Genomic DNA, 10726 nt, shown 5'->3' with positions numbered 1-10726 from the left:
AACTGGTGCCCTAAGTTGTTTAAATGTAATCATGTTAGAACAGCTTTTGAACTCGTGCCCTAAGTTGTTTAAATGTAATCATGTTAGAACAGCTTTTGAACTGGTCCCCTAAATTGTTTAAATGTAATCATGTTAGAACAGCTTTTGAACTGGTCCCCTAAGTTGTTTAAATGTAATCATGTTAGAACAGCTTTTGAACTGGTCCCCTAAATTGTTTAAATGTAATCATGTTAGAACAGCTTTTGAACTGGTGCCCTAAGTTGTTTAAATATAATCATGTTAGAACAGCTTTTGAACTGGTCCCCTAAGTTGTTTAAATGTAATCATGTTAGAACAGCTTTTGAACTGGTCCCCTAAGTTGTTTAAATGTAATCATGTTAGAACAGCTTTTGAACTGGTCCCCTAAGTTGTTTAAATGTAATCATGTTAGAACAGCTTTTGAACTGGTCCCCTAAGTTGTTTAAATGTAATCATGTTAGAACAGCTTTTGAACTGGTCCCCTAAGTTGTTTAAATGTAATCATGTTAGAACAGCTTTTGAACTGGTCCCCTAAGTTGTTTAAATGTAATCATGTTAGAACAGCTTTTGAACTGGTGCCCTAAGTTGTTTAAATGTAATCATGTTAGAACAGCTTTTGAACTGGTCCCCTAAGTTGTTTAAATGTAATCATGTTGGAACAGCTTTTGAACTGGTCCCCTAAGTTGTTTAAATGTAATCATGTTAGAACAGCTTTTGAACTCGTGCCCTAAGTTGTTTAAATGTAATCATGTTAGAACAGCTTTTGAACTGGTCCCCTAAGTTGTTTAAATGTAATCATGTTAGAACAGCTTTTGAACTGGTCCCCTAAGTTGTTTAAATGTAATCATGTTAGAACAGCTTTTGAACTGGTCCCCTAAGTTGTTTAAATGTAATCATGTTAGAACAGCTTTTGAACTGGTCCCCTAAATTGTTTAAATGTAATCATGTTAGAACAGCTTTTGAACTGGTGCCCTAAGTTGTTTAAATATAATCATGTTAGAACAGCTTTTGAACTGGTCCCCTAAGTTGTTTAAATGTAATCATGTTAGAACAGCTTTTGAACTGGTCCCCTAAGTTGTTTAAATGTAATCATGTTAGAACAGCTTTTGAACTGGTCCCCTAAGTTGTTTAAATGTAATCATGTTAGAACAGCTTTTGAACTGGTCCCCTAAGTTGTTTAAATGTAATCATGTTAGAACAGCTTTTGAACTGGTCCCCTAAGTTGTTTAAATGTAATCATGTTAGAACAGCTTTTGAACTGGTGCCCTAAGTTGTTTAAATGTAATCATGTTAGAACAGCTTTTGAACTGGTGCCCTAAGTTGTTTAAATGTAATCATGTTAGAACAGCTTTTGAACTGGTCCCCTAAGTTGTTTAAATGTAATCATGTTAGAACAGCTTTTGAACTGGTCCCCTAAGTTGTTTAAATGTAATCATGTTAGAACAGCTTTTGAACTGGTCCCCTAAGTTGTTTAAATGTAATCATGTTAGAACAGCTTTTGAACTGGTGCCCTAAGTTGTTTAAATGGAATCATGTTAGAACAGCTTTTGAACTGGTGCCCTAAGTTGTTTAAATGTAATCATGTTAGAACAGCTTTTGAACTGGTCCCCTAAGTTGTTTAAATGTAATCATGTTAGAACAGCTTTTGAACTGGTCCCCTAAGTTGTTTAAATGGAATCATGTTAGAACAGCTTTTGAACTGGTCCCCTAAGTTGTTTAAATGGAATCATGTTAGAACAGCTTTTGAACTGGTCCCCTAAGTTGTTTAAATGTAATCATGTTAGAACAGCTTTTGAACTGGTCCCCTAAGTTGTTTAAATGTAATCATGTTAGAACAGCTTTTGAACTGGTCCCCTAAGTTGTTTAAATGTAATCATGTTAGAACAGCTTTTGAACTGGTCCCCTAAGTTGTTTAAATGTAATCATGTTGGAACAGCTTTTGAACTGGTCCCCTAAATTGTTTAAATGTAATCATGTTGGAACAGCTTTTGAACTGGTCCCCTAAGTTGTTTAAATGTAATCATGTTAGAACAGCTTTTGAACTGGTCCCCTAAGTTGTTTAAATGTAATCATGTTAGAACAGCTTTTGAACTGGTCCCCTAAGTTGTTTAAATGTAATCATGTTAGAACAGCTTTTGAACTGGTCCCCTAAGTTGTTTAAATGTAATCATGTTAGAACAGCTTTTGAACTGGTCCCCTAAGTTGTTTAAATGTAATCATGTTAGAACAGCTTTTGAACTGGTCCCCTAAGTTGTTTAAATGTAATCATGTTAGAACAGCTTTTGAACTGGTCCCCTAAGTTGTTTAAATGTAATCATGTTAGAACAGCTTTTGAACTGGTCCCCTAAGTTGTTTAAATGTAATCATGTTAGAACAGCTTTTGAACTGGTCCCCTAAGTTGTTTAAATGTAATCATGTTAGAACAGCTTTTGAACTGGTCCCCTAAGTTGTTTAAATGTAATCATGTTAGAACAGCTTTTGAACTGGTGCCCTAAGTTGTTTAAATGTAATCATGTTAGAACAGCTTTTGAACTCGTGCCCTAAGTTGTTTAAATGTAATCATGTTAGAACAGCTTTTGAACTGGTCCCCTAAATTGTTTAAATGTAATCATGTTAGAACAGCTTTTGAACTGGTCCCCTAAGTTGTTTAAATGTAATCATGTTAGAACAGCTTTTGAACTGGTCCCCTAAGTTGTTTAAATGTAATCATGTTAGAACAGCTTTTGAACTGGTCCCCTAAGTTGTTTAAATGTAATCATGTTAGAACAGCTTTTGAACTGGTCCCCTAAATTGTTTAAATGTAATCATGTTAGAACAGCTTTTGAACTGGTGCCCTAAGTTGTTTAAATATAATCATGTTAGAACAGCTTTTGAACTGGTCCCCTAAGTTGTTTAAATGTAATCATGTTAGAACAGCTTTTGAACTGGTCCCCTAAGTTGTTTAAATGTAATCATGTTAGAACAGCTTTTGAACTGGTCCCCTAAGTTGTTTAAATGTAATCATGTTAGAACAGCTTTTGAACTGGTCCCCTAAGTTGTTTAAATGTAATCATGTTAGAACAGCTTTTGAACTGGTCCCCTAAGTTGTTTAAATGTAATCATGTTAGAACAGCTTTTGAACTGGTCCCCTAAGTTGTTTAAATGTAATCATGTTAGAACAGCTTTTGAACTGGTGCCCTAAGTTGTTTAAATGTAATCATGTTAGAACAGCTTTTGAACTGGTCCCCTAAGTTGTTTAAATGTAATCATGTTGGAACAGCTTTTGAACTGGTCCCCTAAGTTGTTTAAATGTAATCATGTTAGAACAGCTTTTGAACTCGTGCCCTAAGTTGTTTAAATGTAATCATGTTAGAACAGCTTTTGAACTGGTCCCCTAAATTGTTTAAATGTAATCATGTTAGAACAGCTTTTGAACTGGTCCCCTAAGTTGTTTAAATGTAATCATGTTAGAACAGCTTTTGAACTGGTCCCCTAAATTGTTTAAATGTAATCATGTTAGAACAGCTTTTGAACTGGTGCCCTAAGTTGTTTAAATATAATCATGTTAGAACAGCTTTTGAACTGGTCCCCTAAGTTGTTTAAATGTAATCATGTTAGAACAGCTTTTGAACTGGTCCCCTAAGTTGTTTAAATGTAATCATGTTAGAACAGCTTTTGAACTGGTCCCCTAAGTTGTTTAAATGTAATCATGTTAGAACAGCTTTTGAACTGGTCCCCTAAGTTGTTTAAATGTAATCATGTTAGAACAGCTTTTGAACTGGTCCCCTAAGTTGTTTAAATGTAATCATGTTAGAACAGCTTTTGAACTGGTCCCCTAAGTTGTTTAAATGTAATCATGTTAGAACAGCTTTTGAACTGGTGCCCTAAGTTGTTTAAATGGAATCATGTTAGAACAGCTTTTGAACTGGTGCCCTAAGTTGTTTAAATGTAATCATGTTGGAACAGCTTTTGAACTGGTCCCCTAAGTTGTTTAAATGTAATCATGTTAGAACAGCTTTTGAACTGGTGCCCTAAGTTGTTTAAATGTAATCATGTTGGAACAGCTTTTGAACTGGTCCCCTAAGTTGTTTAAATGTAATCATGTTAGAACAGCTTTTGAACTGGTCCCCTAAGTTGTTTAAATGTAATCATGTTAGAACAGCTTTTGAACTGGTGCCCTAAGTTGTTTAAATGTAATCATGTTAGAACAGCTTTTGAACTGGTCCCCTAAGTTGTTTAAATGTAATCATGTTAGAACAGCTTTTGAACTGGTCCCCTAAGTTGTTTAAATGTAATCATGTTGGAACAGCTTTTGAACTGGTCCCCTAAGTTGTTTAAATGTAATCATGTTAGAACAGCTTTTGAACTGGTGCCCTAAGTTGTTTAAATGGAATCATGTTAGAACAGCTTTTGAACTGGTGCCCTAAGTTGTTTAAATGTAATCATGTTGGAACAGCTTTTGAACTGGTCCCCTAAGTTGTTTAAATGTAATCATGTTAGAACAGCTTTTGAACTGGTCCCCTAAGTTGTTTAAATGTAATCATGTTAGAACAGCTTTTGAACTGGTCCCCTAAGTTGTTTAAATGTAATCATGTTAGAACAGCTTTTGAACTGGTCCCCTAAGTTGTTTAAATGTAATCATGTTAGAACAGCTTTTGAACTGGTCCCCTAAGTTGTTTAAATGGAATCATGTTGGAACAGCTTTTGAACTGGTCCCCTAAATTGTTTAAATGTAATCATGTTGGAACAGCTTTTGAACTGGTCCCCTAAGTTGTTTAAATGTAATCATGTTAGAACAGCTTTTGAACTGGTCCCCTAAGTTGTTTAAATGTAATCATGTTAGAACAGCTTTTGAACTGGTCCCCTAAGTTGTTTAAATGTAATCATGTTAGAACAGCTTTTGAACTGGTCCCCTAAGTTGTTTAAATGTAATCATGTTAGAACAGCTTTTGAACTGGTCCCCTAAGTTGTTTAAATGTAATCATGTTAGAACAGCTTTTGAACTGGTCCCCTAAGTTGTTTAAATGTAATCATGTTAGAACAGCTTTTGAACTGGTGCCCTAAGTTGTTTAAATGTAATCATGTTAGAACAGCTTTTGAACTCGTGCCCTAAGTTGTTTAAATGTAATCATGTTAGAACAGCTTTTGAACTGGTCCCCTAAATTGTTTAAATGTAATCATGTTAGAACAGCTTTTGAACTGGTCCCCTAAGTTGTTTAAATGTAATCATGTTAGAACAGCTTTTGAACTGGTCCCCTAAATTGTTTAAATGTAATCATGTTAGAACAGCTTTTGAACTGGTGCCCTAAGTTGTTTAAATATAATCATGTTAGAACAGCTTTTGAACTGGTCCCCTAAGTTGTTTAAATGTAATCATGTTAGAACAGCTTTTGAACTGGTCCCCTAAGTTGTTTAAATGTAATCATGTTAGAACAGCTTTTGAACTGGTCCCCTAAGTTGTTTAAATGTAATCATGTTAGAACAGCTTTTGAACTGGTCCCCTAAGTTGTTTAAATGTAATCATGTTAGAACAGCTTTTGAACTGGTCCCCTAAGTTGTTTAAATGTAATCATGTTAGAACAGCTTTTGAACTGGTCCCCTAAGTTGTTTAAATGTAATCATGTTAGAACAGCTTTTGAACTGGTGCCCTAAGTTGTTTAAATGTAATCATGTTAGAACAGCTTTTGAACTGGTCCCCTAAGTTGTTTAAATGTAATCATGTTGGAACAGCTTTTGAACTGGTCCCCTAAGTTGTTTAAATGTAATCATGTTAGAACAGCTTTTGAACTCGTGCCCTAAGTTGTTTAAATGTAATCATGTTAGAACAGCTTTTGAACTGGTCCCCTAAATTGTTTAAATGTAATCATGTTAGAACAGCTTTTGAACTGGTCCCCTAAGTTGTTTAAATGTAATCATGTTAGAACAGCTTTTGAACTGGTCCCCTAAATTGTTTAAATGTAATCATGTTAGAACAGCTTTTGAACTGGTGCCCTAAGTTGTTTAAATATAATCATGTTAGAACAGCTTTTGAACTGGTCCCCTAAGTTGTTTAAATGTAATCATGTTAGAACAGCTTTTGAACTGGTCCCCTAAGTTGTTTAAATGTAATCATGTTAGAACAGCTTTTGAACTGGTCCCCTAAGTTGTTTAAATGTAATCATGTTAGAACAGCTTTTGAACTGGTCCCCTAAGTTGTTTAAATGTAATCATGTTAGAACAGCTTTTGAACTGGTCCCCTAAGTTGTTTAAATGTAATCATGTTAGAACAGCTTTTGAACTGGTCCCCTAAGTTGTTTAAATGTAATCATGTTAGAACAGCTTTTGAACTGGTGCCCTAAGTTGTTTAAATGGAATCATGTTAGAACAGCTTTTGAACTGGTGCCCTAAGTTGTTTAAATGTAATCATGTTGGAACAGCTTTTGAACTGGTCCCCTAAGTTGTTTAAATGTAATCATGTTAGAACAGCTTTTGAACTGGTGCCCTAAGTTGTTTAAATGTAATCATGTTGGAACAGCTTTTGAACTGGTCCCCTAAGTTGTTTAAATGTAATCATGTTAGAACAGCTTTTGAACTGGTCCCCTAAGTTGTTCCACAGACTGACTCCACACACTGAAATGCACATTGATTTTAAAGTTGTTCTAAATTTAGGCAAATATAATTTATTGTTTCCTCTTGGACTGTAACTATGGTGAGCATCTCTATCCTGGAATAGGTTGTGTATATTGGATGGTAGAGAGTTTCTATCCTGGAATATGTTGTGTATATTGGATGGTAGAGAGTTTCTATCCTGGAGTAGGTTGTGTATATTGGATGGTAGAGAGTTTCTATCCTGGAGTAGGTTGTGTATATTGGATGGTAGAGAGTTTCTATCCTGGAATAGGTTGTGTATATTGGATGGTAGAGAGTTTCTATCCTGGAATATGTTGTGTATATTGGATGGTAGAGAGTTTCTATCCTGGAGTAGGTTGTGTATATTGGATGGTAGAGAGTTTCTATCCTGGAATATGTTGTGTATATTGGATGGTAGAGAGTTTCTATCCTGGAATATGTTGTGTATATTGGATGGTAGAGAATTTCTATCCTGGAATAGGTTGTGTATATTGGATGGTAGAGAGTTTCTATCCTGGAATAGGTTGTGTATATTGGATGGTAGAGAGTTTCTATCCTGGAGTAGGTTGTGTATATTGGATGGTAGAGAGTTTCTATCCTGGAGTAGGTTGTGTATATTGGATGGTAGAGAGTTTCTATCCTGGAATATGTTGTGTATATTGGATGGTAGAGAGTTTCTATCCTGGAATATGTTGTGTATATTGGATGGTAGAGAGTTTCTATCCTGGAATAGGTTGTGTATATTGGATGGTAGAGAGTTTCTATCCTGGAATATGTTGTGTATATTGGATGGTAGAGAGTTTCTATCCTGGAATAGGTTGTGTATATTGGATGGTAGAGAGTTTCTATCCTGGAGTAGGTTGTGTATATTGGATGGTAGAGAGTTTCTATCCTGGAGTAGGTTGTGTATATTGGATGGTAGAGAGTTTCTATCCTGGAATAGGTTGTGTATATTGGATGGTAGAGAGTTTGTATCCTGGAGTAGGTTGTGTATATTGGATGGTAGAGAGTTTCTATCCTGGAATATGTTGTGTATATTGGATGGTAGAGAGTTTCTATCCTGGAGTAGGTTGTGTATATTGGATGGTAGAGAGTTTCTATCCTGGAATATGTTGTGTATATTGGATGGTAGAGAGTTTCTATCCTGGAATATGTTGTGTATATTGGATGGTAGAGAATTTCTATCCTGGAATAGGTTGTGTATATTGGATGGTAGAGAGTTTCTATCCTGGAATAGGTTGTGTATATTGGATGGTAGAGAGTTTCTATCCTGGAATAGGTTGTGTATATTGGATGGTAGAGAGTTTATATCCTGGAATAGGTTGTGTATATTGGATGGTAGAGAGTTTCTATCCTGGAATATGTTGTGTATATTGGATGGTAGAGAGTTTCTATCCTGGAATAGGTTGTGTATATTGGATGGTAGAGAGTTTCTATCCTGGAATAGGTTGTGTATATTGGATGGTAGAGAGTTTCTATCCTGGAATAGGTTGTGTATATTGGATGGTAGAGAGTTTCTATCCTGGAATAGGTTGTGTATATTGGATGGTAGAGAGTTTCTATCCTGGAATAGGTTGTGTATATTGGATGGTAGAGAGTTTCTATCCTGGAATATGTTGTGTATATTGGATGGTAGAGAGTTTCTATCCTGGAATAGGTTGTGTATATTGGATGGTAGAGAGTTTCTATCCTGGAATATGTTGTGTATATTGGATGGTAGAGAATTTCTATCCTGGAATAGGTTGTGTATATTGGATGGTAGAGAGTTTCTATCCTGGAATAGGTTGTGTATATTGGATGGTAGAGAGTTTCTATCCTGGAGTAGGTTGTGTATATTGGATGGTAGAGAGTTTCTATCCTGGAGTAGGTTGTGTATATTGGATGGTAGAGAGTTTCTATCCTGGAATATGTTGTGTATATTGGATGGTAGAGAGTTTCTATCCTGGAATATGTTGTGTATATTGGATGGTAGAGAGTTTCTATCCTGGAATAGGTTGTGTATATTGGATGGTAGAGAGTTTCTATCCTGGAATATGTTGTGTATATTGGATGGTAGAGAGTTTCTATCCTGGAATAGGTTGTGTATATTGGATGGTAGAGAGTTTCTATCCTGGAGTAGGTTGTGTATATTGGATGGTAGAGAGTTTCTATCCTGGAGTAGGTTGTGTATATTGGATGGTAGAGAGTTTCTATCCTGGAATAGGTTGTGTATATTGGATGGTAGAGAGTTTGTATCCTGGAGTAGGTTGTGTATATTGGATGGTAGAGAGTTTCTATCCTGGAATATGTTGTGTATATTGGATGGTAGAGAGTTTCTATCCTGGAGTAGGTTGTGTATATTGGATGGTAGAGAGTTTCTATCCTGGAATATGTTGTGTATATTGGATGGTAGAGAGTTTCTATCCTGGAATATGTTGTGTATATTGGATGGTAGAGAATTTCTATCCTGGAATAGGTTGTGTATATTGGATGGTAGAGAGTTTCTATCCTGGAATAGGTTGTGTATATTGGATGGTAGAGAGTTTATATCCTGGAATAGGTTGTGTATATTGGATGGTAGAGAGTTTCTATCCTGGAATATGTTGTGTATATTGGATGGTAGAGAGTTTCTATCCTGGAATAGGTTGTGTATATTGGATGGTAGAGAGTTTCTATCCTGGAATAGGTTGTGTATATTGGATGGTAGAGAGTTTCTATCCTGGAATAGGTTGTGTATATTGGATGGTAGAGAGTTTCTATCCTGGAATAGGTTGTGTATATTGGATGGTAGAGAGTTTCTATCCTGGAATAGGTTGTGTATATTGGATGGTAGAGAGTTTCTATCCTGGAATAGGTTGTGTATATTGGATGGTAGAGAGTTTCTATCCTGGAATAGGTTGTGTATATTGGATGGTAGAGAGTTTCTATCCTGGAATAGGTTGTGTATATTGGATGGTAGAGAGTTTCTATCCTGGAATAGGTTGTGTATATTGGATGGTAGAGAGTTTCTATCCTGGAATAGGTTGTGTATATTGGATGGTAGAGAGTTTCTATCCTGGAATAGGTTGTGTATATTGGATGGTAGAGAGTTTTGGGATGCCCTAAACATCATTTGAGCAGTTTTCAAGTTGATGACATGGTGCAGTTGAAGTTGCTTTAAGTCCATGAATAGTGGATTTGTATGATGTGTGTAGTGAACATTGGACACAATCCTAATGGCCTTTTTCTGCAGAGTGACTAAAGGCTGTAGATGACATTTAGAACAATTTCCCCAGACTTCAACACAATAGTTTAAATACAACATAATAAATGAATGACAGCAGAGCATTGGTGTTCAATAATGACATCATCTCCTCATCATTCCAACACATTTAGCAACTTTTGTCCTCAGGTAACTTATATGAGGCTTCCATGATATATTTTCATCTATTACCACTCCTAAGAATGAATTTTGTTGAACGTATTCTATTGGTGTATCATCAATAACAATCCCGATGGGTATATTACTTTTGCCTTTGCTAAAGAGTCTTCTTTAAATTCAGAGACAATTTGTTGGTATTAAAGCAAGTTTTGAACTTGATCATCTCCTCAGTGACAGAGGCCAGAAGCTGCTTTCAAAGCAAGTGATCCATCAAATTGTGCAATGGAAAAGTAGCAATAGATTTCATGGTCAAATTGTGAAATTTTTACAGCATTTTTCTCCAAATGAAAAAAACGGTACTTTTTTTTTTTTTTACGGTAATTAACTGTGATGCCGTTTTGGCATTTACAATAATACACAAAAAAATATACACTTGTTGATTTGTGGTAAAAAAAAAAAAAAAAAAAAAAAAAAAAACTGGCAGCTCAAGTGCAAAAATGTTATTGCAAAATTGCAGTTTTTTAATCCATAGTAAAAAAAACAAATGTAAATTTTATAGTAATATTCTGGCAATTGAGCTTCCTTTTTTAACCATAAAAACAGCAGTACTGTTTTTCCATTTACAGTAATATAAACTACATTGTGAGGTGAAATTATTGCAACTTACCATATTTTTTTTACATTTTAGTTGAAAAAAATCTACTAATAGAATGCAGCATTAAAAAAATGGTGTAATATTGACTGTTCGAAAAGGCCCTCTGGGGCCAAACATAACTGCCA

Source organism: Entelurus aequoreus, linkage group LG27 (assembly GCF_033978785.1).
Source record: "Entelurus aequoreus isolate RoL-2023_Sb linkage group LG27, RoL_Eaeq_v1.1, whole genome shotgun sequence".
NCBI classification, from domain to species: domain Eukaryota; kingdom Metazoa; phylum Chordata; class Actinopteri; order Syngnathiformes; family Syngnathidae; genus Entelurus; species Entelurus aequoreus.
This window is presented reverse-complemented; position numbering follows the sequence as displayed.